The sequence below is a fragment of the Peromyscus leucopus genome, chromosome 3, assembly GCF_004664715.2.
Source record: "Peromyscus leucopus breed LL Stock chromosome 3, UCI_PerLeu_2.1, whole genome shotgun sequence".
NCBI lineage: Eukaryota > Metazoa > Chordata > Mammalia > Rodentia > Cricetidae > Peromyscus > Peromyscus leucopus.
In genome coordinates this window covers 85,177,603-85,197,587 of record NC_051065.1, presented here as the reverse complement: position 1 = coordinate 85,197,587, position 19,985 = coordinate 85,177,603, and the positions used below count along the sequence as shown (strand labels likewise).

At 38.8% G+C, this 19,985-nt stretch overlaps 1 pseudogene; it reads right to left on the bottom strand.

Moving 5' to 3' along the window:
• Positions 1 to 11,602: 11,602 nt before the first annotated feature.
• Positions 11,603 to 12,433, bottom strand: LOC119087711 (annotated as a pseudogene).
• Between the last annotated feature and the right edge of the window lie 7,552 nt (positions 12,434 to 19,985).

Below are 19,985 nucleotides of genomic sequence, written 5' to 3'. Positions count from 1 at the left end.
TGAGATACAAGATGAATATTGAGTACAGGGGTATGAATAAGTAACAGTCATTCATCTAGCCCTCATAAGTTAGGCATTTTCATGAGTCATTTAGTCTTTTTATTCTGAAATGTTGTCTCAAGACCAATACCTCTGAAAAGTTTGGTGGACCAATACATCTGAAAAGTTTGGTGATGTTGTATTGTGTTGCTTGACCAGGATCTGAGGCAAAAGCCAATAGGCCCATATTGGTGAAATTAATAAGGCCACTCCACATAGTTAAAATGAGATTTATTTAATGTCTACCTCTGTGGGCCACCACTGGTCCTGTATGTCTCTGCCAGCTACCTCGCGATTTGTTCCATCTATAAGCAAACTCCATTACCTGCAGGTAATGAAGGGGTAGGTAGGTTGAGGGATCTGGGAAAGATGCAGTGTAGTCAGGTGGTGTTCTCTGGAGAGCTCTGTCAGTCCACTTCTAGCATTCGGGTTCCCAGCAGCAGGAGAGCATAGCCTGTCCCCATCTTGGATCTTCAGGACCATCCCTTGGCCCCACCTTGTAGACATGAGAGTTGCTGAAGCTTCAATGGGGGCTGGAACTGCCAGACCAAAGCTGGAATGGCTACCCACTACATCTCCCCCTTTTTGTCTAAATAAGAAGGTTCTAACTTACTACAAGACTGTATACAAAGGAATGGTTATCAAATATTGACCAGGAGTAATGAGGGATAATGACCTAGATAAGATGGAATTACAATCAATGCGAACAATATCAAGCAAGAAACACATACTAAAATCCAGAGAAGCCTAGAGCATAGGTAAATGGTATGTTACAAAGATCATTCCAAATGGTATCCTATCCTAAAGACACTGAATCTAATACTTAATATGTTCTATCTAAGATATTCTGAAAAATCAAGAGTAAGCACGGAGAGAATTAGAATCTTAAAGACAATGGTCCCTTTTTATTGTTTTCCTTCTGTTCCACACCAGATGGCTCTTCTGATATGGGACTGAAGAATCTCTCAACCTTTTCTTTTAGCAATATGATTGGGTTTAGAGAAGGAGTAAGCCAATTCCATCTCCAAAGCCAGGTTGGCTTATAATTGAATTGGAACTACAACTTTTCTAGATTGATAGAGAGATAGATATTAGACAGTGAGATTTTACCATGTGTAGATTGGTACCAATAGATTCTTTCTTTCTGTTATAAACATCCAGATATCCAAGGCCTTATGATTACTGGAAGATGGGTATTTCCATTATCCTGGAAAGACAAAAACAGAACCCTACCCCAACCTTTGATTATTAAATTTTTCTTACAATTTGTAGAGATGTCACATTGGTGGATGTTCTTTTACTTCTCTTCATCAAGGGTTTTTTTCCTGTTTGAATCGAATTTTTATTAATTTTGTTGGTATCCATAGCTTTTCTTCTCCTGAAGAAACAAAAGCAAAACCCTTTACCCAACATAGAATATGTCCAGGTCTCCATTCTGAGATCAGCACATCCTTGAAATAAACCGGTTGGTTTAGCTCAGGAGTTTTGTCTGCCATCCAATGTCTCTCCGCAGCTGTTGTTCCATTCTCATCAGCATTGAGAAAATTTAAGGTTAATAAAGCACTATGCAATCTACTTCTAGGAGTCATTGTTACCTGTTGCTATTTATTTAGCACATCTTTTAAAGTTCAATTGGATCCTTCTATGACTGCTTGGCCTGTGAGATTATGTGGGATACCTGTAACATGCTTTATATTGTAATAAGCAAAGAATTGCCTCATTTTATTGGAGACATATGCTGGGGCTTTGTCTGTCCTAATTTGTACACTTATTCCCATGATGGCCATAACTTCTAATAGGTGTATAATGACAGAATCAGCCTTTTCAGAACTCATAAGAATTGCCCATTCCTGAATAGGTGTCAATGGTATGATGTACATATTTTAATCCTCCAAATTCTGCAAAATGAAACACACCCATCTGCCAAATTTCATTTCTTTGTATACCTTTTGGATTGATCCCTGCAGTTAATGGAGATTGCTTATAGATGGAACAAGTAGGACATTTTTTTCACAATATTCTTAGCCTGTTGCCAAGTGACAGAGAAATCCTTCTTCAAACCTTTGCTATTTACATGGTATTTCTTATGACATTCTGAGGCTTCTAGCACATTACCTATTAGTAACTGATTAATCTCATCATTACCTTGTGCTAGAGGTCCTGGCAGACCTCTGATGAGATCTGATATGTGTTATATGATGTTCCCTTTTGCTGAAGATTTCCTGCAATTGTATGAATAATGAAGTAAATTCTCTATTATCGGGAATAAACTCAGCAGTTTCAATATGTAAAACAATCTCTCAGTAACTCTATTGAGGGGTTCTGTGAAGTCCAGCAGTACCATAAGAATGGCATACAGTTCTGCCTTTTGTACAGAGCTGTATGGACATTGTACCACTTTACTTAAGTCTCCTGTTTTATATCCTGCTTTACCTCATTTATTTGCATCAGTATAGAATGTGAGGATTCCAGAAAATGGCTTTTGTTGTACAATGTGAGGAAGGAATTATTCAGTCTTCCTTATGAATTCTATTCTCTTGCTTTTGGGATAGTGGTTGTTAATCTCTACCAAAAGGTTACTGCAGGCTCTCTGCTAGTATTCACTATCTTTCCATAGTGATGAAATTTCCTCATTAATTAAAGGTACTACAATTTCTGCTAGGTCCATTCCCGTCAACTGGCCAAGTCTTAATTTATCTTTTTTGAATCAAATCAGAGATATTTTCTATAAAAATCTTTAATTTCTTATTTGGTTTACATGGTAGGAATATCCATTCCAATATAATATCTTCCTTCTGCATCAAAATACCTGTGGGGGAATATCTGGATGGGAATATGACGAGAATGCATTTAAGTTCTGGATCTACATGATCCACATGTGCTTCTCGAGTTGTCTTTTCTACTAGAGCCAATTCCTTCTCAGCTTCGGTGATAATTCTCTTGGACTCTTTAATTCTTTGTCCCCTTCTAGAGTATTAGCCAAATTTTGTAGTCCATCTTTGGGTATTCCCATGATACCCAGTAAGTTGGAAATGCTTCCTAATAATTTTTGAAAATCATTAAGAGTCTTCAATCGATCTCTCCTTACTTGTACCTTTTGGGGTCTAATTTTTGTAGCTCTATCTTATATCCTAAGTAATTAATAGAATCTCCTCTTTGTATTTTTTCAGGAGCAATTTGCAGTCCCCAGTGAGGCAAAACTTTTTTTACTTCTTCAAACATGCTTTCTAATGTATCTAACTTTGGATCAGCTAATAGGATATCATCCATATAGTGATAAATTATGGATTGTGGAAACTTTACATGAATTATCTCTAATGGTTTCTGCACAAAGTATTGACACAAAGTAGGGCTGTTTAACATTCCATGTGGGAGGACCTTCCATTGATATCTCTTGACTGGCTGAGAATTGTTATAATTAGGTACTGTGAAGGCAAATGTTTCTCTATCATTTTCTTGTAAGGGTATGGTAAAAAAACAGTCTTTTAAGTCAATAACTATTATAGGCCATTCTTTGGGTAGCAGAGAGGGCAAGGGCATCCCATTCTGTAGGGAATCCATTGGCTGAATTACTTTAATAATAGCTCTCAGATCTGTCAGCATTCTTCAATTACCAGACATTTTTTTTAAATAACAAATGCAGGAGAATTCCAAGGGCTGGTAGATTCTTCAATGTGTTGAGCATTTAACTGCTCTTGAACCAGCTGTTCTAAAGCTTGTAGCTTCTCTTTTGTCAAATGTCATTGTTCAACCCAGACAGGTTTATTAGTTAGCCATTTTAAACTTAAGGCAGTTGGTACTGCTGAGAGTTCAACAGCAGTCATGCTCTGTTTGTGTACAGCCTGAATAGTTGTTGACTGATTTTTATAGCCTGTCATGATATTATTCCTAGAAACATGCATTGGTCTGTATTCCTTTTCTGAAAGTGTAGGAGTTTTAATCTGGGTATTCCATTGTTGTAACAGATCTTGGCCCCAAAGATTTACTGCTACATTTGCTACATATGGCTTCAGCCTTCCTTTCTGTCCTTCTGGCCCTATTGCATCCAACCCATCTCAAACTCTGTTTTATCTGAGACAGGGTGCCAATCCCTAAACGTTGGACATCTACCTCTTGAAGAGGCCAATTTGGATGCCATGATTTTGGTGTAATTATAGTCACAACTTCACCTGTGTCTTCCAGGCCCTCCAGAACCAGGTCATTAATTCGAATTCTAAGCTTTGGTCTTTGTTCATTTATGGAAGTCTGCCAAAATATTTGTTTTATAGTGTTCTTTGAAAACTGTGATCCATCTATCAAAACTGTTTTAGCATCCATTGCAGTATCGGTTTTTACCTTAAGCATTGGTTTATTCAGTTGTCCTGGAGAGGAAGCAATCTGAATTGATGAAAATTGAATTTTCCTTCTGAAGTAAATAAAGCTCAAACCTGGGGGCTTGAGCCTCTTTATCACCTCCAACTTTCTTTCTCATTTACTTGGTATCCAGGGGTGGTAGTCTGAATGGCATGACCCCATGGTCTCATATGTTTCATACTCTATCCCCTTTATGAAACTGTTCAGAAAGGTTTACAAAGTATGACTTATTGAGGGGGCATATTGTGAGATGTGCTTTTGAGGTTCCAAAAGCCTGTTGTCATCCCCTGTGCTTTCTCTGTAATGAATTCTCCACAGGTGCCTGCCCTGATAAGATTTCTACTAGGGTCCAGAACAGAAGCTACAAATGGCTAGAATTCTAATCTGAGGGATTTTAAATGAATCTAAGGACACTGAGTTCTTTAGTCCATTCACTTTATTCTTCTAAGTAAATTCTATCTACACAGTTTCTTTTCTGTTTTCATACTTAGATCCTCTTGGTCCCTTCTGCTGCTCTCTCATTTCTATCTAGTTCTTTACATCTCCATTCTCATCTTTGTTATTCTAAATCAATTCTTCTAGTGCAGTCGGGGAACCAGTATATATGCACAAACAGTAATTCTCTGGCAAAGCAATGTGAGGCTTTAAGTTTTCAGGGTCACAGAGAGAGGTGATAAGGATCCACACATAAAGCAATAATTGTCAGCTTGCAATTACAACCGAAAACGAGGAGTCAATTTGCACAAGAAATGAAGCTTGGTAACTATCATCCATCTGGCCTTGTCAGAAATCTCCTTTGGTCAGTGGGAAATAATTACCTTAACTCAGTAACTAGCAAGTAGCTAAAACATCATCCCAGAAATGTGAGCAGTAAATCTCTTAAATTATGATCTTGTGTAAATAACTCGGGATAAAGGTAAATAGTTGAGGATTTCATTGTTACTGGTTATTTTACCTTATCTATATGTGAGATGATCTAATTCTTTTTTAAATTTATTTTATAATTTAATTTAATTTTACACATCAGCTACGGATTCCCTTGTCCTCCCCGCTCCCACCCTCCCTTCCTCCCAGTCCACCCCCCATTCCCATCTCCTGCAGGGCAAAGACTCCTCTGAGGATTGAGTTTAACCTGGTAGATTCAGTCCAGGCAGGTACAGTCCCTTCTTTCCAGGCTGAGCCAAGTGTCCCTGCATAAGCCCCAGGTCCCAAACAGCCAGTTCATGCACTGAGGACAGGACTCAGTCCCACTGCCTCGGGGCCTCCCAAACAGATCAAGCTAATCAACCGTCTCACTTATCTAGAGGGCCTGATCCAGTTGGGGGCTCCTCAGCTATTGGTTGATAGTTCATGTGTTTCCATTTGCTTGGCTATTTGTCCCTGTGTGTTTTCCAATCTTGGTCTCAACAAATCTTGCTCATACAAACCCTCCTCTTTCTCACCAATTGGACTCTAGGAGCTCCATCTAGGGCCTGGCTGTGGATCTCTGCATCCAGATACCTCAGTCCTTTCCAGCACAACAATTAGGGTGTTTGGCTATCCTATCACCAAAGTAGGTCAGTTCAGGCATTCTCTCAACCATTGCCAGTAGTCTATTGTGGAGGTATCCTTGTGGATTTCTGTGGACCTCTCTAGCACTTTGCTTCTTCCTATTCCCATGTGGTCTTCATTTATCATGGTCTCTTATTCCTTTTTCTCCCTCTCTGTTTTTGATCCAGCTGGGATCTCCTACTCCCCTAAGCTCTCTTTCCCTCGACCCTTGCCCTTCATTACCCCACTCATGTCCAGGTTGTTCATGTAGATCTCATCCATTTCTCTGTCATTGTGCAATCCCTGTGTCTTTCTTAGCATCCTGTTTTCTAGGTAGCCTCCCTAGAGTTGTGAGTAGCAGTCTAGTCATCTTTGTTTTACATCTAGTATCCTCCTATGGGTGAGTACATACCATGTTTGTCTTTCTGAGTCTGGGTTACCTCACTCAGGATGATTTTTTCTACATCCAATATTCACCTGCAAACCTTATGATCTCATTGCTTTTCACTGCTGAGTAGTATTCATTGTGTATATGTACCACATTTTCTTTATCCATTCTTCTGTTGAAAGGCATCTAGGTTGTTTCCAGGTTCTGGCTATTACAAACAATGCTGATATGAACATAGCTAAGCAAGTGCCCTTGTGGTATGATTGAGCATTCCTTGGGTATATGCCCAAGAGTGTATAGCTGGATCTTGGGGGAGATTGATTCCCAATTTTTTAAGAAAGCACCATATTGATTTCCAAAGTGGTTGTACAAGCTTGCATTCCCACCAGCAGTAGAGGAGAGTTCTCCTAGCTCCACATCCTCTCCAGCATAAAGTGTCTTCAGTGTTTTTGATCTTAGCCATTCTGACAAGCATCAGGTGGTATCTCAGAGTCATTTTGATTTGCATTTACCTGATGATTAGGGATGTTTAACAATTCCTTAAATGTCTTTCAGCCATTTGAACTTCCTCTGCTGAGAATTCTCTGTTTAGTTATATAGCCCATTTCTTAATTGGACTGTTGGGCATTTTGATGTCTAATTTCTTGAGTTCTTTATATATTCTGGTTATCAGCTCTGTCAGATGTGCAGTTGGTAAAGACTTTTTCCCATTCTGTAGGCTGTTGCTTTGCCTTGTTGACCATATTCTTTGCTCTACAAAAGCTTCTCAGTTTCAAGAGGTCCCATTGATTGATTATTTCTCTCAGTTTTCTGCTACTGGTGTTATATTTAGGAAGTGATCTCCTATGCCAACACATTCTAAACTACTTCCTACTTTCTCTTCTATTAGGTTCAGAGTAACTGACTTTATGTTGAGGTCTTTGATCCATGTGGACTTAAGTTTTGTGCATGGTGACAGATATGGATCTATTTGCAGCCTTCTACATGTTAATATCCAGTTATGCCAGCACTATTTGTTGAAGATGCTTTCTTTTTTCCATTGTACAGTTTTGGCTTCTTTGTCAAAAATTATATGTTCATAAGTGTGAACATATAATTAATATCAGGGTCTTCAATTCGATTCCATTGGTCCACATGTCATTTTTATGCCAGTATCAAGCTGTTTTTATTACTGTAGCTCTATAGTAGAGCTTGAGGACAGAGATTGTGATGCCTCCAGAAGTTGTTTTATTGTACAGGATTCTTTTGGCTATCCTGTTTTTTTTTTTTTTTCATATGAAGTTGAGTATTATTCTTTCCAGGTCTGTGAAGAATTGTGTTGGTATTTTGATGGGGATTGCATTGATTCTGTAAGTTGCTTTTGTAAGATTGCCATTTTTACTATGTTAAGCTAATTCTTATCTATGTGTAGCTTCTTTTCCTTTCATAAAAATGCATCTTCACTGAAATACTTTCATCTGGAGAATGGTCATGGCAGATGTAAGCTAATAAAGAATAAACACATCTTGGAAAATTTATCCAATTATCCCAAATTTATAGAGGAAGTTGTACTCATAAGATTGAAATGCAATCATGAGATTACATGTATACATAACATGGAAATTCATGGTAAAGGAGAGAATCATATCTGTTATTGCATAAGAACTTTACAACAAGAAATAGCCAATTCATTCAAAAGGCAGTAATTCCAAAATGCCTTGCATGATGGGTTCCTCTAACAGAACCCTTAGTTCTGATAGGTTGACCTTCTGAACTGTAGTTGTCTCCTGTTGTATACTCTCATGGTCTTTTGCTCCCAGCAACTCTCAATATCTCTGCATCCTTCTTGTGGATTTAGATGTGAGTTCTGAACTGTTCCTGATGTCATGTTTTGCAGGCCATCATTAACTCTAGCCATCTGAAATTATAAGACAAATTCAACATGTTCCATTATAAGTTAGTTGCCTTGGTCATTGTGTTTCCTCATAGCAATATGAAAGTAACTAGGACACCAGGGTTCCACATGAGATCAGGGCTCTGAATGTGGGTCAAAAGCAGTCCTTTCAGAAGTGAATACAGGAAGGTGAGATGCATGGAGACAGAGTTATAGTTTCCTGTTGCACAGTTGATCAGGTAGTAATGCCTTATGGGCTCAGAATCTTACTGGATTTATTTCTATCTCAGTGAAACGTGTCTTATACAAATCAAACACAAGGAATTTGCAGAATAGGGGTAATGACCATTTGTTGGTTTGTTTGGGCTTTTCTGAGACAGTCTTGATGTTGCTAGGTCAGGCTTCTCTAGAACTTGCTAGAAATCCAGGGTTTTCCTTCAAGTTATAACCTTCTGCCTCAGAGTGCCAGTGTAGGAATTAAGAGAAGTTTTAGAAAGCTTAGCATTGTATTTTGCATATACATACATAAATGAATAAAACCTTTCATATATTCATATATGATTATAAAAAGAAGGGAAGAGATAGTAGAATTGTATAATGTGAAAGTAGACAGTGAGAATACTAGTTTAACTTTAAGTATGGTTATACCAAAGGAAAGTGGAGAGGAGAGGTTTTTAAGCAACCAAAAGTAAGTGTGTATGGCCCAAACTGAATGGAAACACACTATTTTCTAATTCTATTTTAAAGCAAAGTCAATAAAGCACACTGCATGGGGTATCATTCTCCCTGGCAGGCCACAAATTATTAAACCAAGGTCCTAGTTTCATGTATAGGAATCTCCATTAATAAGAGAGGCCCCCAAGCCATAAAACAATACAGGCCATTGTCAGTATTCTTCCTTGCCCATGAGAACTAGGTTGTAATTCCTTTTGCTAAAGACACCATTCATTGTGGCTGCAGAACAGAGAGAAATGATGATGGAATTCAGTTGAATGTCTCCTGCTGGCTTCCCAGTTTTCACAGTTCTAGAAGGTGCTCTACAAAATCCTGTTGGGGAAATTTTATCAAAGTTTTGCTAAGCTATGGTCTTCATAACATATAATAATTGCCATCTGATTGATAGGATGCTAATTGGTATAATATTCCATATCATAGGCCTAACCCTACCATAGAGCTTTCTGGTTACATCTGTGACCCTATCGCTGGCAGAAAACTAGTGTCTGGTATTTCAAAGACAGTCAACAGTCAATGGTTGAAAAAGTCATACACTTTGTGAGGTAACTTACAACTGTTGTTTTGTTGAATAAGCATGGTGTCAAATTGGCTTCTACATAGTTATACTTGTAGATTAGTGAGGCTGTCAGTCTTCATTATAGAAACTCCTTTTTTGTAGTGGGTGGTATTTAATGTCTATGCTCACAGATTGTCAAAGTGCTAAGGATAACTGTGGAATGCTAACACTTATCCTTAACAGGTTTATTATCCCCGTCAGGCTGAAGGGATTTCAGACATAGGCTATAGGAAGAATGTAAGAACCAGGGGATAGAAAAGAGTCCAGTGAAACAGTGGATTCTGGACATGATCATTGTATTCTTGAACTCATTGCTGTGGTTACCTGTGTATGATTGCAAGAAGATGGACACAATACCTTTTCATCTTGCATGCAAGAGGGGATGATGAGTGTTCACTACTCATGAACTGCTACTAGCAGTTAAAGGCTATTAAGGAAGGGTGTGCCATTCTCTTCTGCCCTGTAGCCACTGATAAACTGCTATGTTCCAGTAAATAAGTCCCAACTCATGTTCATGCAAGCAAAGCAAATTAACTCTCTGAATCAAAACAAAAACAGTGTTCAAGCTGAGGAAGACTTTAGTGACTAGGAGTTCAAATATGAAAAGGAAGACAATTGGGCATACAAAGATAAAATAATTATTATTTATATTTTTAAATTTATTTTATGGGATTTCTAATAAGAGGAGAGAAAGATGAACATACAAAAACCATACTTATTGAAGTCATACCTGAACATCCAGGCCCTCAAAACTCAAAGACTTTCATTGCAAGATACCTGATCAAATGATCAAATCCAGAAAGAAAAAGTATACATGGGGGTGCTAAGTTACATTTAAGGGAATCCTATGATATGGACACTAATTTCTTTTTGCTCATCATAACACTTTTATTAATTACTGAGGACTTTCATACCACACACACATTTGCAAATCAAACAAGGAGAGAATTGGGATATATAGCCAAAGTTCTACCAAGCACAGCAATATTTCCCTTCCAACAAGAAATTACAATTACCAGAAACTTCAGAAGGGAGGAAACATAGTCGTTCTCTGAAAACTGAAGAAAAGGAATTTAACCTGAAAATAAGTTTGCACTAAATTCACACAAATAAAGGAGAAAAATGGTAAAATTGTATCAATACATAAAAACACCAAACGATAAACAATTAGGACAAATGGAAGGAAAATATTCAGAACAACTAGAAAATTCTAGCATGTACATAATCCTACCTATTGATAACTGTGCATTTAATTGAAATAAAACATGCAGTCAAAATAGAACTGTAGCTGGAGAGCCTTTCTCTCCGGGTCCCACCAAGTCCCGCCAGTCGTGGAGCCCACACAGATGCTTACATTATTTAAGCATTGGCCATTAGTTCAGGCCTATCATTGTCTAGCTCTTACTCTTACATTTAGCCCATTTCTAATAATCTATACTTTGCCACGTGGGTCGTGACTTACTGGTACCTTACATCTTGCTTGTCCTGGTGGCAGCTCCAGGCAGTCTCTCCCTCTGCCTTCCTGTTCCCTCAATTCTCCTCTCTGTTAGTCTCGCCTATACTTCCTGTCTGGCTACCGGCCAATCAGTGTTTAGTTATACAGAACATAGAACAGCTAAATTGAGATAAGAAGAACCATTTGCTTGTCAGAAAAGAAACACTTCATGAGTTAAGATAGTCTGAAATTTAAGGAGTTGATGAATATGCCTTACAATAATAGTAAACAAAAAAGTGAAGAATATATAATATCTATACTAACAAAAGGAAATTTAAGTCAAAAGCACAAAATGTTACAAATAAATTAACTAAGTGCTTAATGAGACAGTTTAACAAAGGAATAAATCTTCATTTTCTGTCTTTACTGGATAATTTTGAGCAACAAATGCCGACAAGGAACGTTGGATCAGAATGGGTTTTCACTGAGCCTTATCCCCATCATTCCTGGTTGCTGAGAAGGTTCCCATTTGTGATTCTCCTGAGGCAGATGCAATATCTTTGTTATTGTAGCTGTTGAGGCCAGAAATGGATGACCAGTGAGGTATAGACAAGGCACTCATGCTCCAATGCCCTCAACTGAAACACTTAATCAGAAGTTCCTCATCATCTCTTTTTGTCACAGATTAATTACTTATTTGGCAGCTGGGTTACCCCAAGAAAGGATGTTTTTGTTCGGGTCTGCATCACTGTGGGAGGAACATGTGTAGCTTGCATGCAGTAATAAACTCCTAAATCCTCTGGCTCCACTCTGCTGATCTTGAGTGTGAAATCTGTGCCTGACCCACTGCCACTGAACCTGTCTGGGACCCCAGAAAATCGGGTGGAAATCTCATAGATGAGGAGCTTGGGGACTGGCCTGGCTTCTGCAGGAGCCAATTCAAATAGATCTTTCCATCACTATGTACAAGGCTCTGACTAGATCTGCAAGAGATAGAGGCTTGATCTCCAAGACTGACAGGCAGGGCCAGTGGAGTTTGGGTCATCACAACATCACCCCTGGAAGCTGAAATAATGAGAGAAAAGTACAAAGTTATCAAAAAACTTCATAAACAATCTCTGTGGTTTCTCTTTTGATATTTATTTCAGGTCTTATATTTCTTTTTACACACAATTCTTTATACACTAAAATTCCCTTTATAACAAAACAAGTGAACTGAAAACAGTTTTCTAGGAATAAATTTTACCATCCCACACCATCTGTGTCATAATAGTTACTATAGCACAGGTTTTGTCCCTTCAGTACCTCACTGTCACAGATGTAAACCTCAAAGACCCCATCCTGGAAGATAAGACCTGTCCTTTAATACATGGATAGAATACATGTGATGATTAGTGGAACCAAAGGCTTATCCTCTCTTCCCATCTTCCGTACTCACTTCCCAATGACCTTACCAGGAATCAAGAACAACAGCAGCAACAACATCAGAATAGTCAACTTCATTTTGAAAGGAAATTTAGGAGACTGATTAGTCACTGCAAGGTGACAGCTCAGCTTTTATCTCAGGCTAGCAAGGGTGTGTCCTCCCTAGGGAGCAATATGCAAAGGCCAGGGTTAGTGATCTAATATAGATAGAGGGAAGAGTCATATATGCTTCTAGTGACTGCAAAATTCACATAAAATATCTTCCATGTCAAAATATTTTTGACAAAATGTGATGGTTGATAGGAAAAGAACATGCTAAAAACTATCAATCTGGGCAGCACCAGAATTCAATAAGTCCCTCATTAAAGAAACACTGGAAGGAGTGAAGATAAAGACACATGTATTCAATCATTCTCTATGAGTTGAATAACTATGCTTTTGCTCCTCTTTCATCAAATTTACAGGAAATATGCTGTCATTTAAGAATATTTAATCTAGAAGTTAGGAGATTTCTTTCCTGTGGTCCACTGAATTTATCTCCACAGAAACACAAATTAAAAAAAAATACTAGGAAGCTATACCTTAAGTATTTAGCATGAAAATGTAATGGTGATAGATATTAAAAATAATCATCATAGGAAATATGTTTGGGGGGAACTTTGAAGTGAGGGATGGGTCTCTGGTGTTTGTAGGTAATGGTATTTCACAGGTAAATTTTGATGCGCTTCTTTTGTATGCAATATATATATATATATATATATATATAATTTTATGCAGCAATTATACTTCAGTGTGGTGATATTTTTATACTTATTTATTTATCATGTGTTTGTGCAGGCATGTGTATTGGATAGTACACACATGAAGGGCAGAAGATAGCTCATGGGTGTGGTGATATATTGTGTCTCCCAATATTTTTTGCACCCTAATAAAGCTTATATGAGGATCAGAGGAAAAAGTCAGCCACTATATTAAACATAGAAGTCAGACAATGGTAGCACATGCCTTTATTCCTAGCATTTGGGAGGCAGAGATCCATCTAGATTTCTGTGAGTTCAATGCCTCACTGGGAACAGGCATGGTGACATACACCTTTAATCCTAGAACTAACCATAGAGGTCTGCAGGTCTGTACAAACAGACAGAAAGTGATATAGCTGGGCAGAGAAAGGAAGTGAGATGCATAACAGACAGGCATATAGGTGTGGGTATACAGGAAGCAGGTCTCTTTGGCTGAGGGTTTCCAAGTGGTAAGAACATGGCTGGCTTCTGTCTGCTTTTCTCATCTCTCTGTTTTTACCCCAGTATCTGGCTCGAGGTTTTTAATTAATAAGACCATTTAGCAATTCATCTTACATTGTCCTACATCCTTATGTACCACATATAATGAATATACATGGTGAAATTTCAAACATTAATGGAATTAATAAAAATCTCACAGACTAGAATGGCAAGAGTTTATGTTGTATCTACTGCTTTCGTAAAAATCTGCAATACAATACATTTTTAACTTTGAAAAGTTCTTTCTGCTTGTAACTGAATCTATGTGCTCTTTGATACAGGTCATTGTGGGGTTGAGTTTGAGAGCAAATGAGCCTTTCTCAGTTCTTTGTGAGCTCAGATAGGACAAGGTTAGGGTACAGGAGAACCTGATGGTCACCCAAGTTGTCTGATCTAGAAGTGTTCAAATTCTTGTCTCATAGATTCAAAGAATTAAATTCATGGGCCACAGTGGGAATTTTAGCTGAATACTCAGACACAGCCATCATATAGAAATGCATCCATTTTCTCTTTATCATATTTGTTCTCACTAAGGTAAGAGATTGTGGTTTGGTTTTCTTTCTCTCTGATTATTAGTACTGTTGATCACTTTTTCCTATAGCTATTGGCCATTTGTAAAATAAATAAAATAAAAAGATATGTCAAGTATTCTCAACAAATCTCACATCAAATAATGAAACTGAAACTATTTTTTTCATTTGAATTTTATGTTTGATTTTTCATAACTAGCTATGTAACTTTGGAAATTATAAAGTAGGAAAAAATGAGGTCACAGACTTTCCAAGGTTCCTGTCTAATACAGAGCATGATTAATTCTGTTAAAGGCCCAAGGACATTCTTGCGAACAGTGTTCTCTGCTTGTCTGAGATATGACTTTCTCAGTGAAACAATTTGGACTAGCAATCCAGTATACAGTGATAAAGACAGAATTCTCTGGCTGATAAAAAAATTGTCACTGAGATCAATAATATAATGTAAAGACAACCCAGAAATGGAATAATACAAATATGGCTGACTGGCCTTTGACAAAAGAGAAAAATTCAGAGGAAGAAGTAAATTATTGAACAAATGATTGGGAACAGAAGCTCACATGTTGAAGTACTGAAAAGACTCTAAATAGAAGTCCTAGCAAAATTTACCTCTTATTGATCAATAAACTTATAAAACTGCTAGAATAAAAGAGAATATGGTAGTTTTAGGGATTACAGAAAAAGTATGACTTGTGAAAAAGAAAAGTTTGAATGTACTAGAAGTTTTAAAATGCACGTTTTAAAAAAAAAAAAATAATAAATTTTTTCTGATCATTATTTTAAATTGATGAAACCTGAAAGCTTGTTTCCATTTCCACAGATTCCATTATTTTTTCATTCCTATAATCTCATATCATATGAATTTTTTGTGGTTAGCTATATTTTAGAGCACTTTTGAGGGAAAATGTGGAAAAAGTCATCATGTGTGATGACATGATAGCAACAAAAATCTATAATTCCAAACCTAGACTGTGACCATAAAATGATGAGTATATGAGCAGAGAAATATAAACGAATTGTGCTCTTCCTGGTACTGAGCAAACATCAATCAAAAGAGAGTGACCATGAGTGTAAATAATATTCTATGAACCTATTTTCCATTGATTAAGTTACAAAGATAATCATCTGTTTTTTCAATTCTTTTTTTTAATTTATCACACCTATTGCTGACATGTTTTTTAAATTTAATTTAATTTTATTTTACAATACCATTCAGTTCTATATAACAGCCACAGATTCCTTGTTCTCCCCCTTCCTGCCCCCCTACCCTTCCCCCCAGCTCACCCCCCATTCCCACCTCCTCCAGGGCAAAGCCTCCCGTGAGCACTGAGATCAACCTTGTAGACTCAGTCCAGGCAGGTCCAGTCCCCTCCTCCCAGAATGAGCCAAGCGTCCCTACATAAGTCCCAGGTTTCAAACAGCTAACTCATGCAATGAGCCCAGGATCTGGTACCACTGCCTAGATGCCTCCCAAACAGATCAAGCCAATCAACTGTCTCACCTATTCAGAGGGCCTGATCCAGTTGGGAGCCCCTCAGCCTTTGGTTCATAGTTCATGTGTTTCCATTCGTTTGGCTGTTTGTCCCTGTACTTTATCCAACCTTGGTTTCAACATTTCTCGCTCATATTAACCCTCTTCTTTCTCACTAATTAGATTCCCGGCACTCTACTCGGGGCCTAGCCATGGATGTCTGCATCCAGATTCCTCAGTCCTTGGATGGGGTTTCTGGCACAACTATTAAGGTGTTTGGTCATCCCATCACCAGAGTAGGTCAGTCCCGGCTATCTCTCGACCATTGCCAGCAGTCTTTTGTGGGGGTATCTTTGTAATAGCCAAAACCTGGAAACAACCTAGATGGCCTTCAACTGAAGAATGAATAAATAAATTGTGGCACATATACACAATGGAATACTACTCAGCAGAGACAAACAATGACATCATGAGGTTTTCAGGCAAATGGATGGATCTAGAAAATATCATCCTGAGTGAGGTAACCCAGACTCAGAAAGAAAAATATAGTATGTACTCACTCATAGGAGGATACTAGATGTAGAACAAGGATGACTGGACTGCTACTCACATCACCAGTGAGGCTACCTGGAAAACAGGACCCCAAGAAAGACACGAGGATCACCCAATGACGGAGAAATGGCTGAGATCTTCATGAACAACCTGGACATGAGTGGGAGCAATGAAGGGTGAAGGTCGAGGGAAAGAGAGCGGGAGATCCCACCTGGATCAAGAACAGAGCGGGAGAACAAGGAATAGGAGACCATGGTAAATGAAGACCACATGAGAAAAGGAAGAAACAAAGTGCTAAAGAGGCCCACAGAAATCCACAAAGATACCCCCACAAAAGACTGGTCTTTCAATTCTTGACAAGGTTACAGAGTTAGTTTTTCTAATCAGTAAATTTCCTTGCTTCACATATTCTCTAGTGAAGGGACTCTTACTAAGGAGACAAGAGTTCATTTTTTTATTCATTTATTTATTTGTTTGTTTATTTGATAATTTGTTTACTTGTTTGTATTTACTTCCCAAATGCAGTTTCCCTTCCCTCCTCTCCTTGCTCCCAGCAGTCTTCCCCTCCCACCTCCCCTCTTTCCCACTGGCATTAATCCTCCTCAGTTTCTCTTCAGGAAAATGCAGCCTCCTATAAATGTCAACTGGCCATGGTATATTAAATTACAATGAGACCAGTCTTCTCCTCTCTTATTAATGAGGGAAGAGGCAACCTGGTAGGAGGAAAGGGTCTAAAAACCAAGCAATAGAGTCAGAGACAGCACCCACTGTTAGGTGTACCACAAAAAAGACTAAGCTACACAACTGTAACATATATGTAGAAGGCCTTGATCAGTCCCACATAGGCTCCTTAGTTGTCATTTGAGTCTCTGTGAGACCCTTTGTGACCAGGTTAGTTGATTCTGTGGGTTTTCTTGTGCTAACATTGACACTCTGGCTCTGACTGTCCTTCCTCCCCCTCTTGTGCAAGATTCCCTGAGCTCCACATAATGTTTGACTGTGAGTCTCTACATCTGTTTCCATCAGTTGTTGGGTGAAGCATGTCTGATGACAGTTGGGCTAGGCATCAATCTATGAGCATAGTAGAATATCATAAGGAATCACTTCATTGTCTTTTTTCCCAGTTGTGTTTGATTCTATCCTAAGTCTCTGAGTTATCCACACTCTGGGTTTTGGCCTTCCAGGCAGTGCCAGGGGTAGGCCCTCTCTCATAATATGGTTCTCAAGTTGAACCAGTCATTAGTTGGTCACTCTCACAATTTCTATGTCATCTGTTTCTCCAGAATATCTTGTAGACAGAAATAATTTTAGACTCAAGGTGTGACTGAGTTTGTGTCCCCAATCCATCCACTGAAAGTCTTCTGTGGTTACTGGAGATTGCTGGTTCATATTATGTATTCCTCATTGCTATGAGTCTTGGCTAGGATCATCTCCACAGATTCTTGAGAGTTTCCATTGATGTAGGCTTCTAGTTCATTCCCAAGATGCCCCCATATTCCAATTGTTTCTCCTAGTGTTCTTTCCCTCCATCCTCCCCTGACCTGATTCATCCTGTTTCCATCACCATCCCCCCCTTCCAGACCCGTCCTCCCATCCACAGGTTATGTCTATTCTACTTCTCCTTTACAGTGAGATTCATGCATCTTCCCTTCCCTAATCCCTCCTTGTTACTTAGCTTCTCTGGGTCTGTGGATTATAGCATGATTATTCTTTATGTTACAGATAATACCCAGCTATAAAGGACTACATATCATCTTTGACTTTTTAAGTCTGGGTTACCTCATTCAGGATGATCTTCTAGATCTATCCATTTGTCAGAAAATTTAATGTGTCATAGTTTTTAACAGATGAATAATACCCTATTGTGTAAATGTACCATATATTCTTTACCCATTTTATGGTTGAGGGACATCTTGCTGTTTTCAGTTTCTGGCTATTATGCATAAACCTGTTATGAACATAGTTGAGCAATTATCTTTGTGGTATAATGGAGGGAGGATCCTTTGAGTATATGCCTAGGAGTGGTATAGTGGAATCTTGAGGCAGATTGATTCCCAATTTTCTAATAAACCAATATATTGATTTTTCAAAGTGGCTGTATAAGTATGCACTCCCATCAGCAATGGAGGAGTGTTCCCATTGCTCCCTATTCTCCCCAGAATCAGCTGTCGGGGATTTTTCAGGAATTTTTTATTCATTTTACATATGAATCACAAATCTCTCTCTCATTCCTCCTCCAGCTCCACCCCAAAGCACATCCCATTCCTTCTACCAACAAGGTAAAGCCTTCCATGAGGAGTCAGCAGAGCCTGGTACATTCAGTAGAGACATGCCCAAGCCCCTCCTTCTGCATCAAGGCTGCACAAAGTATCCCACCTTAGGTAGTGGGCTCCAAAAAGCCAGCTCATGTGGTGATATTTTATTTGTGCTCTAACAAATAAAGCTTACCTGGGGATCAAAGGAAAAAGCCAACCACTATATTAAACATAGAAGTCAGGCAGTGGTAGCACAGACCTTTAATCCTAGCATTCGGAGGCAGAGATTCATCCAGATCTCTATGAGTTCAAGGCTACACTTATAACACAGCCAGGTGTGGTGGCACATGCCTTTAATTCCAGCACTAGTTAAACATAGAGGTCTGGAGTCTGTACAGACAGACAAGAAGTGATAGATCTGTACATAAAGAGGAAGCGATATAGCTAGGCAGATAGAGGATGTAAGATGGCAGGGCATAGAAAGGTAGATAGGCATGAGTATACAGGAAGCAGCTCTCTTAGGCTGAAGATTTCAGAGCAGTAAGAACTTGTGGCTGGCTTGTTCTATTCCTCTGATCTTTCAGCTTTCACTTCAATATCTGGCTCCAAGTTTTTTATTAATAATACCATTTAGCAGTTTGTGTTACATGCTCATGCACCAGGGACAGATCTTGATCCTACTGCCAGAGGGCCCTTTAAGCAGATCAAGCTACACAACTGTCTAGATTGTGCAGAGGACCTAGTTCAGTCTCATGGAGGCTCTACAGCTGTTGAACTAAAGGTCATTAGTTCCCACTAGTATCATTTGATTGTCTCTATAGGTTTCCCCATCATGATCTTGATGCTCCTTGCTCAAAGAATCCCTCTTCTTTCTCTTTGACTGGACTTCTGGAGCATGGCCTGGTGCTTGGCTGTGGATGTCTGCATTTGCTTCCATCAGTTACTGGATGAAGGCTCTGTGATGACAGTTAGGGTATTCACCATTCTGATTACCATGGTAAGCCAGTTCAGGTACCCTCTCCACTATTGCTAGCAGTCTAACCTGGGGTCATACTTGTGGATTCCTAAGAACTTCCCTAGCACTCAATTCACCCTATCCCAATGATGTCTCCCTCTATCATGGTATCTCTTTCATTGACCTCCCACTCTGTCTCTGTTCTAGCTTGACCATACCATTACCTTATGTTCTCATCCCCTATCCCTACTCTCCCTTACCAGATCACCCCCAGTTTGCTCATGGAGATCTCATCTATTTCCCCTTTCCAAGGTGATCTAAGAGGTGCATCCCTCTTAGAGTCTTCCTTGTTAGCTAGCTTCTCTGGAGCTGTGAGTTGTAGTCTGTTATCCTTTGCTTTACATATCTAGTATCAACTTATGAGTTAGTACATACCATGTTTGTCTTTCTGAGTCTGGGTTATCTCACTCAGCATTATAATTCTAGTTCCATCCATTTGCTTGCTAATTTCATGAGGTCATTGTTTTTGTTTTGGTGTGTGTGTGTGTGTGTGTGTGTGTGTGTGTGTGTGTACATCACATTTTCTTTATCCACTCTTTGGCTGAGGG